The sequence below is a fragment of the Eumetopias jubatus genome, unplaced genomic scaffold (genome assembly GCF_037043125.1).
Source record: "Eumetopias jubatus isolate StellerSeaLion01/CBP00866 unplaced genomic scaffold, mEumJub1_p1.0 scaffold_2, whole genome shotgun sequence".
NCBI classification, from domain to species: Eukaryota; Metazoa; Chordata; class Mammalia; order Carnivora; family Otariidae; genus Eumetopias; species Eumetopias jubatus.
Genome location: NW_028274808.1, coordinates 109,700,496 through 109,717,783, shown reverse-complemented (window position 1 = coordinate 109,717,783; position 17,288 = coordinate 109,700,496). Strand labels below are relative to the sequence as shown.

The 17,288-nt window shown below is 38.9% G+C and overlaps 1 protein-coding gene across 1 annotated transcript in view; it reads left to right on the top strand.

The window, feature by feature from the left end:
• ANK2 (ankyrin 2) overlaps window positions 1–17,288 on the top strand; it is a 318,287-nt gene that overhangs the window by 52,915 nt on the left and 248,084 nt on the right. The window lies entirely within an intron of this gene.

The window sequence follows — 17,288 nt, the reverse complement described above, 5'->3', positions numbered from 1 at the left end:
AAGAACTCTTCAAAGTAATTCAACCATAAGAAAAACAACTCAGTTGAAAAATGGACAAAGGATTGGAACAAACACTTCACTAATAAAGACAATACAGGGATGTCTGGGTGGCTCAGTCAGTTAAGCGCCTGCTTTTGGCTCAGGTCATGGTCCCAGGGTCCTGGGATCAAGTCTTGCATTCGGCTCCTTGCTCAGCAGGGAGCCTGCTTTTCCCTCTCAGCCTGCCCTTCCCCCTGTTTGTGCTCTCTCTCTCTGAAAAATAAATAAATAAAATCTTGAAAAGAAAAGATAAGAGTATTTTTAAAAAGACAATACAGGGGCGCCTGGGTGGCTCAGTCGTTCAGCGTCTGTCTTTGGCTCAGGTTATGATCTCAGGGTCCTGGGATCGAGCCCCGCACCGGGCTCCCTGCTCCGCGGGAGGCCTGCTTCTCCCTCTGCCACTCCCCCTGCTTGTGTTCCCTCTCTCGCTGTGTCTCTCTCTGTCAAATAAATAAATAAAATCTTAAAAAAAAAAGACAATACAGATGGCAAATAAGCATATTAAAACATGCTGGACATTGTTATATGATTAGGGAATTGCAAATTAAAACAATGAGACACCACTGTACACCTATTAGGATTTTTAAATTCCAAAAACCTGATAATATCAAATGCTGGCAAAGATGTAGAATAACAGGGACATTCATTTATTGCTGTGGGAATGCAAATAACAGTTACTTGGGAAGTCAGTTTGACAGTTTCTTAGGAAAGCTAAACTTCGTTTTACCATAAATCCAGCAGTCATGCTCCTAGGTATTTACCCAAATGAGATGAAAACTTCTGTCCACACAAGAAACTGCACTTGCATGTTGATAGCAGCTTTAGTCATAATTATGCAAAACCTGAAATAATCAAGATGTCTCTTGATATGTGAATGGATAAATAAACTATGTCGCATCTATACAATGGAATACTTCAGTGATCAAAGGAAATGAACTATCAAGTCACAAAAAGACATGAAGGGATCTTAAATGCATATTGCTAAGTGAAAGGACTAAGTCTGAAATGGCTCCATATTATTTGATTCCAACTATACGACATTCTGGAAATGGCAACACTATAGAGATAATAGAAAGATCAGTGTGTGTTGGGGTTTCTGTGCTGAGATGGAGGAGTAATGAATAAATGAAGCATGGGGATTTTTAAGGTGGTGAAACTATTGTGTACCATCCTTTAATGTTGGATACATGACTGACATCCCAAGTTATTTCCCCCTGTACTTCTAAGTTTTCTCCTCTTTGGACCAAAAGAAAAGGATGTCGCAGAGAGAGAGGGAAGGCAGGCAGAATGAAACAGGACCAAAGAAAAAGTTAATACAACATACATGCAACATGTAATTACTTTCTGTTCTTCACAGAATTACTTTTCCTCCCTGTTACATTTACCTAGTTACTTGCTTTCATCTACTTAGAAAATTCAACTATAAAATATCTGTTTAATATCTGAAATGTCTGAAATTCAATAGGGACCCCAGAGAAGCTTTTCATCAAGCCCATGTAAATACATCCTTGTTTTGTCTACTCCTAGTGTGATTAAATCACAAATAGAGCTTTTTTTGTATTGCCGACATAAAATGCAATTGATCTTAGTGTGGAACCCAGATACTATGATAGCATTTATACCAAGAAGACTTGAAACTTCTCTTCTTTCATTTATTTCATTTCTTTATAACTTATAATAAAAGCCATTTTTATTCATATCAGAAAACACTTTGGCATTAAATGCTAAGAAATAAAGGCTTAAGTTGTAAGGAACTGACTGAGTTTGATAGCCTTCATGGTCCAAAAACATCAACTGTTTTAAAAAACAGTGTTATCTAAGACTAAATTGTTCTTTGAATGGAATTTTTTTTTAAATAAAGGAAAATATTAGTGATGTTTTAACAGCAATTTTTGAAAGTAGTAAAAAGTTGCTCTAGTATGCATCATCATGAATTTATTGTAAGTGACTAAAATAATTTAGAATCCTGCTTAGCCCTAAGCAAAATCCAGTTAAAATAGGTTCTTAGTACTTTTGAAGCACATAGGATCTCTGGGAATGCATCAGTGAATATTATTTGTGCCTTTAATGATTCATCAACATTTAGGAGGATAAGCTTTTATTGTCAGTGTTTTAAAAGTCAGCTATATAAAGTTGATAGAGTATGTACATTAGATATATCCATTAGTCATTTTTCAGGAAATGGAATGTGTATGCAAATCCCAGTGTTTATTTAAATATAAAACAAGAGGAAGATAAGCCTAGTTTTGTAATAAAAGACTAATATTTGAATTTTAGCAAGTTAAAAAAATGTTAGTTGTTATTTTTGTCTCTTTCCTCATTCACACCTCTCATTCTTTCCCTCAGAAGACACACAAACTGCTTACCTAGGCAGTAATTTTTAAAATATCAACAATCTCAGAAACCTGGGGTTCTATAGTGTTTGATAGAGTTAGAACAGGCTGAAGGGTAAATCTCCTTTGTCCGCATTATCATTCTCTAGCCTGTTTCTCTTTTCAACAGTAAGCTAGGAGTGAAATGCCACAATCCTTTTTTTCAAAAGTTAGATGCTGTGTGTGTGTGTGTGTGTGTGTGTGTGTGTGTGTGTGTGTGTGTGTATGATTTTGATGGCGATGTGGTGGGAAGTCTGGGTTGGGAAAAGGGGAAGGAAAAGAAAAGCAGGTTTTTGCCCTTTTAAAAAAATTGGAAAACTTTATTATCACAAAGAACTTTACGAATCTAGACAGCTGCGTTGAAGAAAAGAATTGTGAAAAACGTGTAATTAAGAAAAAACTAAAGGAGAAGTTAGGATCATTTTAAAAAAAAAGGCAAGTGAAGTTAAGTCTGTGACTTAAAATTAGTAAAATAAAATATAATGGGTGAGGGTGAAGAACCTAATTTTGGTAAAAGTGTAATATTGTTACTGGACAGAGAACCAGTTCTGAACTCAAGTTGGACTAGTCGCCACATGAAAATCAATACTCAAGAGACAAGCGATGGTGGGAAAGGAAAGGTTGCTTTATTCAGGAAGCCTGGGGAGATGTTAGACTAACGTCTGGAAGACCATCTTCCCCACCCAGATGGACTTTGAGGGTCTTAAAGGGGAAGGTGCCGAAAAAGGGAGCCGGGGGGTGGCGGGGGGGCTGTGTTGAGGAGAAGCAAGTACCTAGGCTAGTCCTTTGTTGACATGATCCTGAACAGACTTGCTGGCATCCGGGGCGGCTGTTTTCCAATTATAGTCAGGCCTTATCTGCTGGGAAATCTGGTCCTTCACTTTTCAAGGCCCGTGGTCCACAAATCTCAAGGAAAGTTTAGTTCTGCTGTAGACTTGGGTCTGGAAGGCACTTAGGTCAGCAAGCAAGGAGTACATAAGCTTGAAGCAAGTTAACCCTTAAGACCAATAGTTGGAGTGCTGTTACAGGATCTCGGGACCCCTCCTGGCAGTGTCTAATTAAGGACAATGAATGAGCAGACAGAGGAAGTAACTGGATTCCGAATACTCAGTGGTTGGGGTGTTTGTTGAAATTGGCCCCAGGAAATAGGTGATAATCCAAACAGACTGAGAAGGTCTAACATGGACATGACAGCAGTGCCCTAGCAGGCAGGTAAAGAGTGGAAACAGAAATTCAGGAGAGGAGGTTTGGAGGTTCAGTAGAATGATGAACAGTTGGTAACAGGCAAATCTTGTCAGTAGGTAGCACTTCTGAAGTCCTACGCATTTTACCAACCTAGTTTGGGATTACATTTTGACACCAAAGCATCAACACAGTTATCTAAAAGGAGATGCAAAAGTGAATTGATCCTACATTTTTGCGAATTGAAAGGAATTCCTTAATCCCTTTTTGCCTCAAGATAGGATTAGCAGAATTTGGAAGTGTATATCAAATGGTCTCCGTGGTGAGTGTGGGGCGGTTGAAGAGACTGTGGACGGGGCAAAACTTTATCAATGGTTTAGGAAGCAGCTGGGACAGAGGCTAGGCATATGAAGAGAGGGTTGAAAATAAGAAACAGTTTTAAATGATACACAGGAAGATGGGATTTTAAAAAAGATTAGATATGTGAAGTAAAATTAATCAGAAATTGATCCAAGATCTTGAGACTAGTTCAAGACTCAAATTCTTTTTAGAACTTACTATTGAGGTTTTCAAACCCATATCAAATAATTTTCCAATTGGGTTTGATATAAGCATCAAGGATTGTTTGTAAAACAATTTTTGTAAAGATAGTAGTATTCTAGGACCTGACATGCTTCAGAAATTTTATATCCAAATTAAGAGTTGAATATTCTAGAATGATTCTGCCATTGTGTTGAGAAATTTTCTTACTCGAAACAAAAAGCGTGATCATAATGTATGACTCAAATGCCTCTAAGACTAGAACTGACTTAATGCATGTTAGTGTATAGTTTGAGACTACATCAACAAATAATTTTTTTAATTATAAATATAGTAACCTAACCTAGAATGAGGTTGAGAGAAATACCAGTTAGGGATTTGGCAACTGAGAACTCACAAATACCTTGCTTGTGTTCAAATTTCACTTGCTTTGTTTCAATTTCTATTTTTATTAAAACAAAACCAAAAACCCTGCACAATATTTGAATTTAAAATCAACATTAGATTCTTCTAGTTTAATGTTACATTGGCAGAAAGGATATTTCCTGTCTCTTCTGTAAAACAGAAAAATATCCATTAAACAACAACAAAAAAATATATAGCAAGAATTAGAGTAGTCCTCTAAATGAAGCGTTGAGTTACTCAAATAGTATTCCTGTATGAGATTTAATCTCTCTCATCCAGCAGAGGGCTATCAAACTCCAGTAATGTCTATTTACACGCACAACGTATAGTTTATTTCACTCTTTTGTTTTTAAGCAGTAAATTCTTTTCTCAAAATGGAAATTATTCGGGCACCTGGGTGCCTTAGTCAGTTAAGCATCGGACTCTTGGTTTTGGCTCAGGTCATGATCTCAGGGTCATGAGAATATTCTCGTGAAGTGGAGTCCGTGTAGGGCTTCATGCTCAGCACAGAGTCTGCTTAGGATTCTCTCTTTCCCTCTCCCTGCTCCCTTCCACCCCCACACTCTCTCTTTCTCAAATAGAAAAATAAATCTCTTTTTTAAAAAATGGAGATTATCAATATGTAAAGGAGATATACCTGGAGCTGCTCCAGGTTGCATAAGGGGCTGGAGCTGTCTCTGCAAAAACCCCAGCAAGGTGTGGAGGATAATGGAAACTCTCTGCTCTGATCTATCCAAAAACTACTCTTCCAAATTCAAAGTCAGCTCTTCTTGGGTAGAGTTGTAAGTATTTTTCCCTCTGTAAAAATCCAAATGCTGACACTGCAGGGAAAATACATAGCAGAATGATGTCCAAGTTACAGAAGTTCCTCCTACTGGGATTGTCTTCAGTTGTAATTGTAATTCCCACTGTGTGATTGTATGTCTTGCTTGCTTTTATTTTGTTTCAGGAAAGATAGTATTTTATCTCCAATCTTATGAGTGAAGAAAGCATTTATTTTAACAAATTTTCTTCACAGTATTTCATAGGTGTGTCAAATTAATGGACTGGTTAACTGTATACTTCTTTATTTATTATGGTAATGGGGCCAGTTTTTCCTTCTACTGAAACTGAATTTTAGGGATTAATTATGAGAGTGAAAAAGCGTCCCATCTCTTGACTATTTATTACTTTGCCTTAGTAATAAATCCATCAGCAGAAGAACTTATTACAGAGCCTTCCATTTGGAACTATGCCTACTTGGTGGTCTACTGGTAATTATTTTTTGTTTTTCCATTCAAAACAATGCTTTTGCATGGTGTCCCTTTATTTGTATTGAGGCCTGGTACTGAATTGGTTCTGAACTCATTTAAGTAAAATGAGCATAAAGAGCTGTGTTATTGTGGGGTTAATAAATACTTTCTCAGGCACATGTTTTGTTTTGTTTTTTTATGGGGCACCTGGGTGGCTCGGTCATTAAGCATCTGCCTTCCACTCGGGTCATGATCCCAGAGTCCTGGGATCGAGCCCCACATCGGGCTCCCTGCTCCGTGGGAAGCCTGCTTCTCCCTCTCCCACTCCCCCTGCTTGTGTTCCCTCTCTCGCTCTCTCTCTGTCAAATAAATAAATAAAATCTATAAATAAATAATAAATAAATAAATAAATAAATAAAAAGAAGTGTGAACTTGCTAATGATCATGACCATACAGAGTGATCGGCATTTTCTTCCCACACACTATTTTTGGGGTTATCCTATCTTATTTCCTGTCTATTCCCTGAGTTTCTGTCTCAAAAGCCTACTTTTCTTTTCTCTCATGCTATTATATTTATGTCTTATATTTGTTTTTTCTCAGAACAATAATCTTAGTAGCTACTACTTATTGAGCACCTACTAGATGTTTTACATGTGCTATTTCTCTCGGTTCTGTTAGGTAGACATTATCTAAAAATCTATATTAAAGGAGATTGGAGCTTACAAAAGCTAGATAATGTTCCTGAAGTTACAGAGCCCAAGTTGGAATTCAAAACCCAAACTCAAGACCCTTCACCACACAAACAAAAGCTCTGTTTTATAACATATTAGAATTATGTTATTTGACCAATTAATAAAAAAAGATGGTTAAATAGCATATAAAGTGATGAATCCTGCTTAGGAATATCTACCTTTAGCACCTAACAGAAAATCATTAATGCCTCAGCTGTGCCTTACTGTACTAATTTTGAATATGTAAAACATTAAATCAAAACCTTTAGTGAACAACACTTACTTGGTTTATTCAGTATTTAATATTATGTAATGTGATTATAGGTAATAAAAAAGGTAGACTTTAAAAAAAGATGGTTAAAGTGAAGAATCATAAACAATGATATATACACACTTTAAATGTTTTATTTTAACTTGAAGCATGTAGATTGGAATTCTTTTACCAGTGATTTAATGTAGGATGATTACCTTTCGTTTAAGAGTTTTCCATCACGTGGGGTTTCACTTTGTCTTTTTTGAATAGATGGTATGTACTGATAGGTATTATCTCTGTTTTCTTGTTTGCTGTCTTTTAATTGGAGTCAGAATTTAAAGACACTTGCAAAACAATCTGCTTGCAGAATTTCTAGAGGTTCCCAAAGCCTCCTCCCCAATCTTTTACATTTATTTTGGCCATATCCCTAATTCAACAGTGGTATTTGTCAGGGATTCATCTTTATCAAGTCCTTGCAAAGCATTCACATTAATTTTCATAAAACAAGAGCTTTGTTGCCCCCATATTTCATTAGATAATAGAAGACCTATTTAAATTATGTTATTGTAATAACAAATACAACTGGGATAAAAAGGTTGGTAGTAAACATACCTGGCTCTTGGTAAACATAAATTTACTGGAGGGAGAAGAATGCACACGTAGTATAGAATAGCTAGTACACTACAAGCTTTTTTTTTTTTTTTTTTTTAAGAAAACTTCTTTCTCTTTTTTTGTTTCAAGTTTTTATTTAAATTCTAGTTAGTTAACATATAGTGTAATTTGGTTTCAGGAGTAGAATTTAGTGATCCATTGCTTACATATAAACACCCAGTGCTCATCACAAGTGCCCTCCTTAATACCCATCACCCATTTAGCCCCTTCTTTTAACCCACCTCGCCTTCAGCAACCCTGTTTGTTCTCTTAACTATAGAATCTCTTATGATTTGCCTCCCCCTCTGTTTTTATCTTATTTTATATTTCTTTCCCTTCCCCTAGGTTCATCTGTTTTGTTTCTTAAATTCTACGTATGAGTGAACCCATATGGCATATTTGTCTTTCTTGGACTGACTCATTTTGCTTAGCATAATGCACTCTAGCTCCATCCATATTATTGCAAATGGCAAGATTTCATTCTTTTTTAATGGCTGAGTAATATTCCACCATGCACACGTGTGTGTACCACATATTCTTTATCCATTAATCAGTCGATGGACATTTGAGCTCTTCCCATAATTTGGCTATTGTGGATAATGCTGTAAGCTATAAGCTTTTAATATGCAGTGGACCTCACTCAATGTTTATAGAGGGAATGGAGACATTGTTAAGTAAGGGTTAAGAACTTCTATGTCTTTCCAGAAATGAGGAAAGAAAAGGTTAATTTGCTTTCTGTGAAGACATTGAGAGCTAAGTGTATCACAGGACTTGAAACAGTAAAAACTCTAAAGATGTTTTTATTTTTCTAAGTTGACTAGGTTGAATACTGGCTCAAGTGTCTACCTAAACCATCAAGTTTGTTTTCATATAAAATTTTCAACATGTGAAATATAATCTATTGTATTTTTTCAGTTACACCTCATCAGATTTTGGTGACTTTTTGTATTCTCAAATGTTTAAGGATGCAATTTTCTGTTAAGATTTATTCATTATCAAAACTTTCTATTAAAAATTATAGCTTCTAAAGTCCTATAACACATACAGTCCTACAGTACATACTGTTTCTATAATTTATTTAATGCTTAAAATACTCATTTACCTAACATTTATTATTATCTGTTCTTATGCAAATTAGTATAGCTTGGTGGAGAGTTAGAGAAAAAAAAGTGAAATAACCTTGAACTCAGTGAATTTAGATTACTTAACTTCTCAAGTGATACTACATTGGGGGAACCAGACTGTTCATTTCTTTACTTTTATAACTCATCTCTTTTGTGTCCAGTGACTTGTCCGTACATAGTTCTGTTATTTGAAGTCTTTATGGGTCTGTTTCTCTGTTTTGTTGTTTCTGCTGTGTGCTAGGTTGTCTTTGATTTTTTTGCTGGTCACTGTACTTGGAAAATTATTTATGCAAATAATTTGAGGCCAAGGATGAAGGTCACTTCTTTTTTTTTTTTTTAAGATTTTATTTATTTGACAGAGACACAGCGAGAGAGGGAACACAAGCAGGGGGAGTGGGAGAGGGAGAAGCAGGCTTCCTGCTGAGCAGGGAGCCCAATGCAGGGCTCAATCCCAGGACCCCGGGATCCCGACCTGAGCCAAAGGCAGACACCCAATGACTGAGCCACCCAGGTGCCCCTGAAGGTCACTTCTTCACAGAAGCTATGTATTTACTGAAGTCTCTGTGGTTAAAAATGATTTGGAGATCATCCTAAACCAAGTTCAAGGCTTGAGTTTTGTTGAAACTCCAGGCAATAAAACCCAGGTTGTAAATACGCTAGAGCGCTGGTTACTTATTATTCTACCCGTAGCCTAAGAGTTTAGATTTTTGAGGTTTCAGATGATTGTAGGGAGGCCCCCTTATTAGACCATGCACCTTGTATAGACACTGACCTTTGATTTCTGCCCCCTTGCATAGGATGTTTTCAAAATGAAAGTTCACATTTTCTAGGGAAATATACTCAGGAAACAAAAACAATTTCTCTGCTTGTTTATCTCCCAGTGGTTCCATTTTCCTTCAGAAATTCCTTATTATCATGTCACCTATTTGTTGCTTATAAGAAGTTATTTCTATTTTATCCAGCATTCCTAGCTTGTTTCAGTGGGAGGGTTGGCCTGAATGACGTGGCTTCTATTTGCTGGAAACATCCGCGGTATAGGTAGGTGCTTCCTCTTTCAGTGATTGATTTGATTTAGAAGTGATAGAAACACCATGTTGCCAAAAAGGTTTGAGTCTGCCTTACCTTTGAAAATGTGGTTTCCAGAGAAAGTTTGATTGAATTTTATGCTTTGGTTTCCATATTTATGGACTATGACTTTGCATGAGTAGGTATAAAAATGAAAAGTGCTGGTCATGCCTAAAGTAAGAAACATTGACTGCCTAGCAACAGATTTTATTTATAGGTCGATTAAACAAGGGTTGCAATAAAAAGGATAGTTTATATCTGTTGGTGAAGAAATGAAAATTGTTCATGGAAACTCTTTATATCAGTGTATATGTGGGGAGGGCGGGGAGATAGTTAACTAAATGTGGTGGCATCCGGAATTGGTAATAATCCAGATGTTTATACCTTCATAAAAATTACTAACCACCAGTGGATGCAACAAGAGCCCTTTGTAGCACTTCAGTTTTCTGGTACCAACAGTCCAGCCACAAGGGGATTGTTTTTTGAATGGTTGTGTTATTGTAACAACATATTTTATAAGTGTTTTATATTTATTGCTGTATCCATTGCACAAAAACTCTACTGGGTATAGAATAGATTGTAGGAATTGCCAAAAGTGTTTATGGCCATGTTTTAGTGATAAGGGCACTGGGTTGGAAAACTGGAGATCTGAAACATCTGTCGCTGATTTGAGGTTTGATTTTCAGCAGATTTGGATATACTCTAAGATTACATTTTGCCATCTTTCTATTGTTAATTTTGAAAAATAATGAGATATTTTTGCTAATAATTTACTGGCCAGGAATGCTGAGTAAGAAAGCTATAAATAGCCCAGTCATTTGAAGCCCACATTTACTAGCTTTTAAGTCTTCCTGCTTTATATGCAAATATAAATTATTTCACAAAAATTTAAGAGACACATGGCTTAAATTTGGAGTCACATAAAGGATAACAATTAAAAATAGTTTTGTCTCAATACCATATGATTTCTCTCATGTGGAATTTAAGAAACAAAACAAATGAACATAGGGGAAGGGAAGGGAAAATAAAATAATATAAAAACAGAGAGGGAGGCAAACCATGGGTAACTCTTAACTACAGAGAACCATCTGAGGGTTGCTGGAGGGGATGTAGTTGGGGGGGGATGGGCTATATGGGTGCTGGGCATTAAGGAGGGCCCTTGCTGGGATGAGCACGGGGTGTTGTATGTGGGTGATGAATCACTGGATTCTGCTCCTGAAGCCAGTGCTGCACTGGATGTTAACTAACTTGAATTTAAATAAAAATAAATAAATAAAATAAAATAAAATAAATACACGAACAGGTAACCGTTAAAATCCATCAAGAAAAATTCATCTTTGCCTTTTGTAAAGAATCTAATTAAAACATGGTCCATCACATTATCCCAATAGCACTTCTTATTCACATTATGCAAATGTAAAAGTTTCAAGCATCAATCCAACTTCTCTCTCCATTACCAATAAAGTTGTTTCTTTTGAGATGCTAAAACTACTAACCTATAACTCCTGAGTAAAAATACAATTTCTAAAATAAAAATAAAAATAAAAATTTATTTATGGATAAAAGACACACAAATCTTGTCTTCAGGGATCTTCAGGACTGACAGGCTTACATCTTAACCACAATTTCGTGCTTTTTATTTGACCAAAATAAAAGGGCTAAGAAATATGCCCTGAGTTTTTATGAAAAGCTGGTACAAACTTAAAAGGTAAGTTATATGTATTTTAAACCACAACAGTAAATTGTCAACAGGAGTTAGAGCTTAACTGCAATGTCTCTCTGATCCAAGATCAGTATGTTTTTCAGAATAACAGTTTATTTATGAGAGGAAAACAGCCCTGAGAAGACATTTAAAGATATGTAGAAATGGTTTAAAACTTGAGGTCAAGCATTTGAAGATTGTGAAGCAGCTTTCTATTTGAGATCTGAACATCTGTAGTTATAGTCAGTGTAGATTGTACATAGTGACTGAGCTGTTGCAGGAAGTCTGAAAATAATTCACGTGTAACAGCTGGATTTTTAAGACTTTATCATTTCCACTAGTGGATCCCTGGTGCTTCTTGACTGGCTCACATTAGGCCCTCAATTGCTGTGTTTGACAAAAAGGTGACACCAGAGATAGATGCCATGCAGTGAGGAGTGACAGTGAGAAAAAGTTTAATTTAAACAAAGTATCTTTGAAAGGCAAATATTAATTCCCAGGCTTTCAATCTAAGATAACATATAGTAAGTTAAAAGGAAGACAGATTTTAGCCTTGTGAAGCTTTTCCAATTTCTGAATGAGCTTATTTCTTTATTTCCTGTCAAAGTAAGCACAGAGAAAATAAATTTGATTAAGAAGCCTCAGTGAAGGGATTTTATGTCAGAAGGGTTTTTCTTTTTTTTTTTAAGATTTTATTTATTTTTTTATTTGAGAGAGAGAGAATGAGAGATAGAGAGCACAAGAGGGAAGAGGGTCAGAGGGAGAAGCAGACTCCCTGCCGAGCAGGGAGCCCGATGCGGGACTCAATCTCGGGACTCGATCCCAGGACTCCAGGATCATGACCTGAGCCGAAGGCAGTCGCTTAACCAACTGAGCCACCCAGGCGCCCTGTCAGAAGGGTTTTTCACAATGAGTCAATCCAAGCCCGTCTACACAGGCTGACTCCAATTTACACAAGCTAGGTTAGTGCATATTCATTTTTGGTCACCTGGGTTCGCACTTTTGGGATGAATGAATGGAGCTGGGGATAGGGGTTAGGAGGATGCAGGAAGAAATAGGCTGGGTCTCTCTTTTCCTTGTGAACTGTGGCTTTTCCTTCCCTCTGCTCATTGCAGATGTGGCTACTGCTGGTAATCCCCTGACCATCCTCACAGTCATTATAGGGCTGCAGTCTATGGTGACAAAATGCTATTTATGACCTACACTTCGTGTGGCTTTCTCTTCTTTATGTAAAGGGATCTCCAGAGGGAAGCTTCTTGTGTACTTACCCTTGTTATTAGCTGGAAAGTTTCCTTCTTTTCTTTTTCTTTCTTTCTTTCTTTCTTTCTTTCTTTCTTTCTTTCTTTCTTTCTTTCTTTCTTTCTTTCTTTCTTTCTTTCTTTCCTTTCTTTCTTTCTTTCTTTCTTTCTTTCTTTCTTTCTTTCTTTCTTTCTTTCTTTCTTTCCTTTCTTTCTTCTTTCTTTCTTTCTTTCTTTCTTTCTCTTTCTTTCTTTCTTTCTTTCTTTCTTTCTTTCTTTCTTTCTTTCTTTCTTCTTTTTAAGATTTTATCTATTTGAGAGTGAGAAAGAATGAGAGAGAGAGAGCACGAGCAGGGTGAGGGGCAGAGGGAGAAGCTGACTTGGCTGAGCAGGGAGCTTGGGGGCTCGATCCCGGGACTCAAGCTGGAGGAAGATGCCTAACCAATTGAGCCACCCAGGTACCCTTAGCTGGAGAGTTTCTATGAAACATCAGAAGTGTTAAGAGCTTGTTTCAGAGGCTGGAAGTTGGGGGTCTTGAGACTGCTTCTGCTTCCTCATCTTAAACTATAGAATCCACTTATTTTGACTTGGAACTGGGGTGTCCTTGCTTCCATTCCTCAGGCAGAAGTAGAAGAACTATGCCATTTGGATATTCTAATTTTAATCAAATCCCCTCCTTATAGAAACTGTTATGGACAGAAAGTAGTATTAGCAAGCTCTGCTTTATTAATTTTGTGTCATCAATTGGGCTTCCGGTAAAACAAAGTGGGGGTGAGATATCAATGCTGTCATTGGTTCAGTTTGCTTTACTTTACCCTGACCATTCAAGAGCCTCAGAACACACATGCATCCTCAAATATAGATAAACACCATTGAACTTGAGTAGAATGAACTCTTGGCTCATAGCTCAAGTGAGCAGAACCTCCCCCCCTGATTAGGTGATGCTTTAACTGTCTTTGGGGTGCATCTGCTTCTTTTCACACTTACCACCCACACTCCATTTGTAATATATGCTGTTTAATTGCATAGCGACTTCTCCTGAGTGAGGCTGGGAGAGAGAAGGTTGATTAAGTTGCATATGGCTAGCTCAGTTGTTATTGAACGATACCCTGACTGATGCCTGATGTCTGCGGAGGATTTTCTTTGGATCCTGATCAATGGAGTGCTGGACACTGAGGACAGCAAATGGCCATTTTCTCTCCTGTCTTTCAAATGAAGTATGTCCTCTCTGAAGGGCAATCTATCTAGGCTGGCTCTCAAGTTTAAATGTAAACGACACTGTGTTCCTTACTTTGAAGGCAGACACAAGCTTATCCCATTGATGGCCAAGAGGCTTTGTGGAAGGAAGCAGCTTTTGGTACAAGTTTAAAATTCAGCCAGTATTATATCTCTGCGGGAAGCTTGATGGGAAGACTCCTTTAATGTGGTGCGTGCGTCCTTTACATGGCTGGGAGCTCCTGGGACTGGAACCTGGTGCCCTGTCTGTGCAGAGGTCAGCTGGTGAGTGCGTCCTGCTCTCTTTCCTCAGATAGACTGACACTGATATTTTTTTCCCGTTCAAGTAGAAATCATAGGAAAGTTTGAGCAACACAAATCTACAAGAAGGTATGGTTTTAAAAACTCATGTTCTCAACAGCTTACTATTGAGTAAGTTAGTCGTAGAGAGACAACGTTACCACTGCGTAGGAACGTGTAATGTGCCTGGCACTCCAAAAAGGATTCTGTGCTGCTGTCCATCTCATGTGGAAGCAGTGTGTTCTATAATGGGGGAAAAGATAAATGAAACATTGCACACTAAGAAAGGACTTGTGGTCGGTTTATTTTATTTAAAAATATTCATACCAGTCTGAGATTTCCTGTCTCGTGATTTGAGTAGTAGAGCCCGCGATGGGGCTTTCTGAGTGGGTTCCTTCTCCTGAGGTGGGCTGATTTGAGAGTACTTAAACTTGGCCCTCCTGCCATTGCAAACTGCCCTGGGAAAGTTATCTGGAGTGAGTTATTTGCCTTCTAGTGTCCTTAACTATAAAAACAGTGACTTTCCTTCTCTGCATTGCATCTAAAGATATAATGAGAATATGTAAGCGAAGTGGTGTAATTATTGCTTTTAAAGCTTTGGCAATCACGTGCTGTGTGAGTTATTTATGTGAGCCAAACTAACACCCTGACGAAGTTAACACCTGATTCATTACCTTTCCTTCAAGAGACAAAGTAAAGAAAGCGCTGTCAAACACTGTTGTAGAAAAAGGGAAGGAGGGGACCCTGGCTGGCTTAGGACATAGAGCATGCAACTCTTGATCTCGGGGTCATGAGCTTGAGCTCCAAGTTGGGTGTAGAGTTTACTGAAAGAAAGAAAGAGAGAGAGAGAGAGAGAGAAAGATCTTGGGGACTAGAACTGTTAACCCTGCCTAAAAACTTGTTGTTGTTATCAGATTAAAGTTTTAAAAATGTATAATTTCCCTGGCATTAGAAAACAACATAATTCAATTGATACTGTTCAATTTTCTAAGTAGGTCTATGGAGCTCATTAGAGGCTAATGAAATAAATGTGGGTTTTTGTTTGTTTGTGGGTTTTGTGTGTTTTGTTGTTGTTGTTCTTGTTTCTTTGTGTTTTGTTTTGTTTTTACAACATGTACTCCCCACTTTCTTCTCTAGCTGTGCTTGTGATTTTCCACCTTCCTTTTGGGAAATCTACAGAGGGGAGAATATATTGTGATATAGAATGAACAAGTTCTAAAGGGACTGGGGAAGGGCATTGTCCCAAAAGAGTCACCCTCACTGACAGGGAAACCACTGTATGTCTGTGGCTCAGCCACATTTTTTGTTGGGACACATGTTTTCAAGTTAAAAGGACATCCATGAATCAAAAAAGACTAGCTTAGTTGTAAACATTTTTTAAAAGTATTTAGAAGAAGAAAAAAATGCCAGGTGGTGTTAGGAACACCCTGAGCTCCAGTCTCACTGCTTTTTCCCTGAACTACCTTCATTCTTAATGACTGCTTTGACACCATCACTGCCAATTATCTTCACGTACGTAAGAGAGAAAATGTTTCAATTATGTTATATCAAGTGAGCAATGACTCACCTGGTTAAGAACATATAGGAGTCCTCCCCAAATCCACATATTATCTTCCCAGAAAGCTTAAATGTCTATGTGTGTTTCCTTGCAAAAATGTACAAGATTTTCCAGACCAGGTAGTTAATAGAAGCTGATTTTTTTTAAAGATTTTATTCATTTATTTGACACAGAGAGAGAGAGATAGTGAGAGAGAGAGCACAAGCAGGGGAACGGCAGGCAAAGGGAGAGGGAGAGGGAGAAGCAGGCTGCCCGTTGAGCGGGGAGCCCGATGCTGGGCTCGATCCCAGGACCCTGGGATCATGACCTGAGCCGAAGCAGACGCTTAACGACTGAGCGACCCAGGCGCCCCTGATTTTCTTTTTTTTAAGGAGATGAATCCTCAGCTGTGTAAGTCAGAGAGGGTTATGCTTCCCATACATAAGAAACTAATAATAGTGCTGACTGGAAGTTAACTGCCCTATGAACCATCACGGTGCCCATACAGGCTGGCCCATGCCGTAGCAATTATTTTCTCCTTTGACTGACTTTTGGATCTGATTAAGTGCTGGGTTCATCCTGAGTTACCAAGCTGTATCCTCTTCTTTCACGGTGTCTCCCTTTTGGATATAAACAGGAACATCTAGAAATATTAATCCCGCTTTACTTCCATCACATTCCTTAAGGTGAATTTGGTATTTCACAAAAGCCTTTGGTAATGAAATAGTATCCCTGTGCCTCTAAGAACGAGGGAGAGTGGTCTTGGGTGTCGCCTGCCTCCCTCTCTCCCTTTTCTTGACCTCTGCCTCACTCCGCCTCTTGTGACGGCCCCCTCTCTCTCCCGGGATAACCTGGCTGAGCCCAGATTATGCTGTGTGCTCACTGACAGCTCCTTTCGAGGCCCAGCTTCATGCAGCTCCCTAATGCAGCCTCCCGCGGGTCCGTAAATGCCGCGCTGAGGACCCGGCTACTGCCAGCCCTTCCCAGACCGCTCACCCGGGTACTGCTAACTGCGGTGGCAAGGCACTCCAGCTGTGCTCGTGCGCTCCCCGAACGGCGGCCGGCGGCGTTGCTTCTTTTCTTGAGATGAACCTTGGAGGAGGGAAGGGCTGAGATTTAAAAGGCAGGAATTCCTGTCATGCGCTACAGCAGGGCTGCCGTGGCAGCAGCACCAGCACCAGCAGCAGCAGCTGCAGCGAGTCATTTAGTGAGACTGCACCATTTTCTTCTCACCCTGCATAGAGGTGTGGTTGGGAGCGGCAGTAAGCTCCCCACGCCCCTAGCAGTTCCACAGACGTGGCCTCTTCCTGGCTCCAGTCGGAAGACACAGACTGTCTGGAGGAGTCCCCAAAGACTGTTCCAACTGGTGATGTGTGTCTAAGGAAGGCTTTTTCAACTAGCAGGATGCTTGCCTGCACTTGCGGCCACCCAACTGCTCAAGAGCTCTGAGTCTAGGGCTCCGCCTTCCCCTGGGACCACTTCCGAGCGTGGGCGCACACCTATGCCTGCGTGTGTGCAGGTGTGCGCTGCTGGGGGGCTTGGCCTGAGACCTTGGTACGTTCTGGTGAATTATGGGTGCTGCAGAGGCTGGAGCAAGATTATGACCTAGCTCGGGGGCGGAGTGGATTATTTCGTGAGTGCTCTGGCTGCCAGCCATTGCCCTGGTGGGCAAAATCACATCTCCCATCTAGCTCTAAAATCA